This window comes from Catharus ustulatus, chromosome 1 (assembly GCF_009819885.2).
Source record: "Catharus ustulatus isolate bCatUst1 chromosome 1, bCatUst1.pri.v2, whole genome shotgun sequence".
NCBI classification, from domain to species: Eukaryota; Metazoa; Chordata; class Aves; order Passeriformes; family Turdidae; genus Catharus; species Catharus ustulatus.
In genome coordinates this window covers 137,067,512-137,073,511 of record NC_046221.1, presented here as the reverse complement: position 1 = coordinate 137,073,511, position 6,000 = coordinate 137,067,512, and the positions used below count along the sequence as shown (strand labels likewise).

The following is a 6,000-nucleotide window of genomic DNA, read 5'->3' as shown; positions in this document are numbered from 1 at the left end:
AGGGCTCAGCCCCTTCTCCCTGTCCCAGTCTCCTCAGGGGATGGCAGTAAGATCCCAGCCCCCTGGGAACCCCAAGGTCACTCCTTCTGTAAAAGACTGCTGCAAGTACTGCTCTTGGTGGGGTACAGGAGGCTTTGGAATCAGCTGTGGAAGCTTCAGGCAGCGTGCCCAGCACTCTTAGAGGCTAAGTCAGCAAAGAAATAACTAACAAGTTTTGCTACTCTAAAAGTGTTCAAGAGACAAACTGCTTGACTTCTAGCTTATTTCCAAAATAGAACGGTGACTGTAAATTGCCTTCTTTAGGAGAAGAATGATGACAGAAATAATAAATTGTACACATTTATTTTTGAGTTTGCAGATGAGGGAATGTCAGGCAGTGGTTGGGAAGAAAATAAACAAACCCTGGCAAGCAGCTATTTTTATAGAATAGTTTTGTGTTGAAATTTCTATAAGTTGGCAACAGAGTCATTATGAGACCTTTTATCCAGATAAGACTATGCCAAAATCTTCAGGAAACATCTTGCTTGTTAATTTTTTTTTTACTTACAAAACAGGGGAGAGGGAGGGAAATGAAGGCTTAGGGAAATGTTTGCAGATGCACAGTGTCTGCTCTATGAGGCACCAAATACTTTTTATTCTGTGGATGTAAATGGGACTTTTCCCAAACCTGCTACTTGCTAAGTTCAAATCTGGGGTAGCTCCAAATCAGTCCTTGCAGAAGATTTGCTTGCAGCCTGGGGAGGGAGATGTCACAGTCCAAGTAAGCAAAGTTCACAAACCTTAAGAACCAGTCTGGGATATCTCACCTTTAAGGTCAATGAACCTGTTGAGAGAAAACTGGCTCTCCAGTCCCCCCAAAGTACAGTTGTTTTAAAGAGACATTGTCAAAACTCTGCTGATTATGTTGTCCCTGTCTTCTGCTTCCCAGGCAGCTCCCAAACAAGGTCTGTGCAGGAGAAGCATTGAGCCAAGAGCACATCTGCTGTGTCTGCAACTGCAGCTCCAGGCCCAGTCCTCTGGGAAGTGGCTTCTTTATCGATGTTTGAAATTTGTGTTTGATGTCTAGGAAATGTCTGGACTTTCTTAGACTTCACTCTATGCCATGAAAGCATTGCTGTGTGCATGCATGCATGTGTCTGTCCCTAAAATATGTACTCTGAAGAAAATATTTTAATGTTGGCTCATAAAGAAAAATTATTTTGTGCTAAAAGAGCCCTTGCTGTTTGCCCCAGATAGTTTCTGGCTAATAAGACCTGTCAAAATCCTGTTTATTAGAGTTGTTCTGTTGAAATCTGTCATCTGTTGGAATCTGCTGGCAGAGGGGAGGAAAGGGTTACCTACTATGTGAGAACGGAAATCTAAGACGGGAGCTGTATAACTGGCTCTGTGATGTGAACATTAGATAGTAATGTCTCAAAAGTAAACTATTTAAGCAGCTCCAGTTTCTATGCTAAATTGACTCTAGTGTGTTTGTAACCACAGGGACAGCTGCTTCCTGAAGAGCCTCTCAACGCTTATAAGGATTAACTGGCTTTGTGTTGAGATTATTGAGATCATCTTGATGCACTTATTTTATTCTGATTTGTTTTCTCATTTTATTTATTGTTAATAACTTCACTTTAAAAGCATCTTTTCCTTGATTTTACTCCCTTTGTTCAAACTCAATTTCTTTTAGTAAATAAGGCCAGAAGGAGGTCAAAAATGGATGCCATCTAAAAGCTTGACCAACTCCTCCTAATTTGCCTATAGATCCCTTTCTAAAGAGTCATAGTGAATTTTTCACTTTTCACATTTTCATGCATTTCTGCTGCTGCAAGCAGTTGAGCACTGAGGGAAATTTTTGAAGCAGTGTGTGAGTAGCACACATTAAGTCTGCCGAGTATTTCAGAGGTTTTTTGCAGAGGTCACACCTGGCCTGAACAGCAGGTTGGTCTCCTCTAAAGTGCTCTCAGTGGACCCCACGTGTTCACCAAAAAGCATGTGCCTTATTTATATTCAAGGCATGGCTGGCCCATGAGGTTAAATTTAAAACCCTGTTGCATCAGTCACTAATTAGCTCCTGTGCCCATTGCACACCCATGGAGCCCATGCCAGGTAGATGAAAGACATATGCCAAGCACTTTGGAGACTGAGGGAGAGAAAAACAGGACAAAAGCTGGGCCAAGACATGAAGCAGGAACATCATTTATAGCCATGTCCAGGATGGGGCAGGGTCAGAAACATTGAGGGAGCTAAAAAGTCTGTCTGAAATGATCAGTGGCAATCAGCAACCACCATAACCCTTCCCAGAGCGAAGGGTCATAGAGAGCAGGTGAGGAAAAGGACAAGGACAAGACAAAGAGCCTTAGGAGGTGCCCATGTGTGCCACCAAGGAGCCAAAGAGGGCCCTACTTGAGCCTGGTGCTGGAGAGTTTTGCAGTATGACAAGGCTCCAGATGACAAGGTTCACACATGGCACTGGGCTAGTCTTCATCCTGTCTTTTTTCTCAGGACAAGTCCTTTGACAACACCACTTCCAGCCTTCATGATGGATGTTCAGGTGAATCTTCACAGCTCTCATAGAATGACACCAAGAGATGATGTCATTCTGTGACATGGGACTCAGGTGCCTCTGATGGACTTGTGTTTAAGCATAATACGCATCCTCCTAAGTACCTCTGCTTGTCGTCTGCAGGATGTCTGATCTTCTTCTTTTGAGGTTCCATTTCCCTTACAATCTCTTTATTCCATTATAAAAAATATCTAATAATTCCTTGGGCTCCTGATAGTGCTTGCAGCTGAGGATAATGTATCTGCATTCCATACCTAGGTACGGCTGGCTGGGATACTTGTCCATCCATTAGCTGATGGGTGTGATCACTGGCTGGGTGTTTCTGCCACATGGAGAAGATGTGCCTATTTCCCACGCAGAGGGCTCAAGTGCATGCTCCTGATGAAGATGAGAAGGAGGAATTAATCCCCTGATGAGAACCCTTAGAGGTTTGACGCTGGAGCTGAAAGGCGTGAGAAATGATAAGACATTGATTAGGTCTGAGTCAGCAGCGGACGCACCCTCGCCATGCCACCAACTGGTCTATTAGCTCTCCCACTTGTTTGTTACCTAACTTATCTTCCTGACTCATCCCAAACCCAGCTGACACCAGAGATAAGCAAACTACACACCACTGCACCTTCGGCAGCCTCTGCTACACCTTCTGCTGCCCTGTAACCCCCATGAGGATTAGCAACTTCTCTTTGCCTAACAGAGTTTAAAAAAGGTAGAAACATGGTGAGTGTAAGGAGAAGAGGGAATCCTGGAGAGAAAAAAATGAGCTAGGATTGCTCCTGGGAGAGGAAGAGGGGGTTTTTAAAAAGAGATAATTCCCTTTTGTACACTTCTGCTAAAAATGTGTCATGTTGGCATTAGTCCCATATTTCAGTGATGGTGATGTGCTCACCATGAGTGAAGCAGCAAGGCACAGGTAATATGCAGTACAGTCTTTCATCTCTCTCTGGATATGACAGGATTCTGGCAATTTTTAATTTTTTTGTTTGGTTTTAAGGACAGGTTGACATTTCACAGTGCCAGATTAGAAACAAAGCACCAGCATGGGGGTCATAGTCACCCCAGCCCTGGAGGTCTGTGAGCATAACCATTGCAGCCAATCTCTGCTCCTCACCGGTTCTGAGCTCATTTGGACCCAAAATAGTCTCCTAAGCTCCTCTGAAAATTCCTCTGCAATTCCTTTTTAGCTAATATGCTCTAAGTTTGGTGCAGCAGTAATGGGCGTGGAGATACAGAGGAAAATGGGGAAAGGTACAGAACACCTCCATCTTCTTCCCTGAGATCAAGTAGCCTCAAACAGTCCTGGGCACCTTTGAAGAAATCAAATAATGTCCCTCTTCCCCTGAATTTGCAAGGGGAAAACAAGAGACACTATGTGCTGCTGGCTGAGAACAGCACAGGGAGCAGATCTCACCTTCCTGCAGGAGCACAATGGGAATCCAGTCAGGCTCAAGGACACTGCAAAAGGTGATCATATGGGCTTTGGTGGGAGTTGACAGCAGGTGGAGTTGAGGGTGGGGTTGATCTAGGTTTGATTGGCATGGTCTCCTCTGCCTTCAGAAAAGTGAGTCCATTCTCCAGGAGGGGGACAGGTTCTGCTGGAGTGGGTTGCATCATCCCATAAATGCAGCAGGATGGCATCTCTGGCCTGGAGATCTGGATTATACTTACTCTGCTTTTTCAATGTTCAGGTTAATCTTGCTGGTTGTTGTAAATTCAGCAGCTCCAGGTTTTAATTCTTGGTGCAGTATTCCCACCTGCTTTGTGAAGTCCCAGTAGCCTGTCTTGAGAAATCAAGCCTTGTCTTATTTCAAGCCTTGAGCCTGTCTGGTCATCGTCAAAATTGTGTCCCAATGCTTATGAGGAGCTTTGTTGGTGATCAAGGTGTTCTCAGAAAGGAGGAGGACTGCCAGAGCAGTCCCCTGCTCTAATGGGCAACCATCAGCATTTCGTACCAGGCAGAGCAAGTTCCTTCTGAGGGTAATTTTTCTTGCCTGGGACAGAAGTCCACAAGTGTCCTTTTGTGTTTGAGTTTTGACAGGGAGATCCTCAGCAGCCTCTTGTGTGGCCACAGTGCTGATTCAAAGTGTGCATGAAAGGCTTAGCCAGAGAGTATGTGCTGCTGCTATTGCACATGTGAAAACTGGATTCATTGCAAAGGAGAGAGACTTATGGGGAAAGAGACCCACTTTCAGGTTTGCCCCACACTGCTGCTCTTGGAGGCAGAGGCATTCACCTGAATTTAATTATCTGCAGGAGGTGTAGCTGGAAGTCTGCAAACTATTCTGCTTATCAACTCACAAATATAGGGATGTGACTCCATGTCACAGGCTCTGCCTGGGCTGGCAGAAGCTGGTGCTGGCTGGGTACAGGTGAAATTCAACTTCACCTGCTGTTAAAGTACATGAAATCTGCTCCATGTTTTGTAGCTTCTAAAATCTAAGGGAAATCTCTTGTTATTCAGTGTCATTTCTGCTGCAGTCAAGGGAGGCTGAACATCCTCGACTAAACTGCTGCAAGGCTATTGTAGGCATGTGATCCTCAACCCTTGAGTTTTTCACCCTGGATTTTCAAACTTTTTTTTTGCCCACATTTTCCCACTCTCTCTACAGCTAAAGTGACACAGAAATTCTTATGGGTAAATATTCAGGACACTATTTAAATAGGCAGCTATCTCTTGCAGATCATCTGCTTTCCTATGTTGCAAATGTTGCATTTGGTATTGTGTAGTGTGAATTATGGATATGTGTTGCATATAATCTGGGATAGGCCCATACTTGTCAATAGATGGCAAAATATAATCAAACTGGACCAGATTCACAGCTCTCCCAATTCCTCATCATGGCTTATTTCTTTGTGAAAGCAATATATTTGCACATTATTCCCAATTATGGGGATATCTGACCTTGCAAGAGAAGTACTTAGATGGCTGTAGCACCCCTATTCCTTATCACTTACTCAGCTGCATTGGTAAATTAACCAGATGGATCCTACAGCCTAGTGTGAAGGAATATGCAAAACTCCAAATCCAGATTCCCATCTGTTAGCACACAACAAGTTTATGTAGTAAAAATGCCAAACTAAACCCTTGTCTTCAAAACCCTCTGCCACATGGATGTTCCAAATCCTGGGCCAAGCTGGAGCTGAGTGCTGGGACACTGAGCAGCACTGAGGTGTTTCCAGAAGCTGCTCGTGGAAGCTTCCTCCAGAGACTGAACTCACTAGGTGTCAGATGATGCCGGGATCTGCATCTGTTTGGTCTTGGTGCAAACCCCTGCATGGTGGGAATAATCAGGCCCTTAATGGCTACAGAAAGACATTGGAAATAAGAGTTTATATTTACATAGAACATTTCATCCCAAAGGACCCTAAATCACACTGCACAAACTTTACATAAACAGCAGAACTGAAATGCAGCTGTGTCAGGAATGGAGGGTGGCAGCCAGCTGGCATGT

General features: G+C 44.3%; 1 long non-coding RNA gene across 3 annotated transcripts in view; it reads right to left on the bottom strand.

Annotated features, from left to right (window-relative positions):
• Positions 1-326: 326 nt before the first annotated feature.
• LOC116997618 overlaps positions 327-6,000 on the bottom strand; it is a 36,139-nt gene continuing 30,465 nt past the window's right edge. For all 3 annotated transcript variants that reach the window (XR_004418212.2, XR_006162993.1, XR_006162994.1), the window contains one exon: positions 327-2,993. This is a non-coding gene — a long non-coding RNA (uncharacterized LOC116997618). The remainder of the gene's footprint in view (positions 2,994-6,000) is intronic.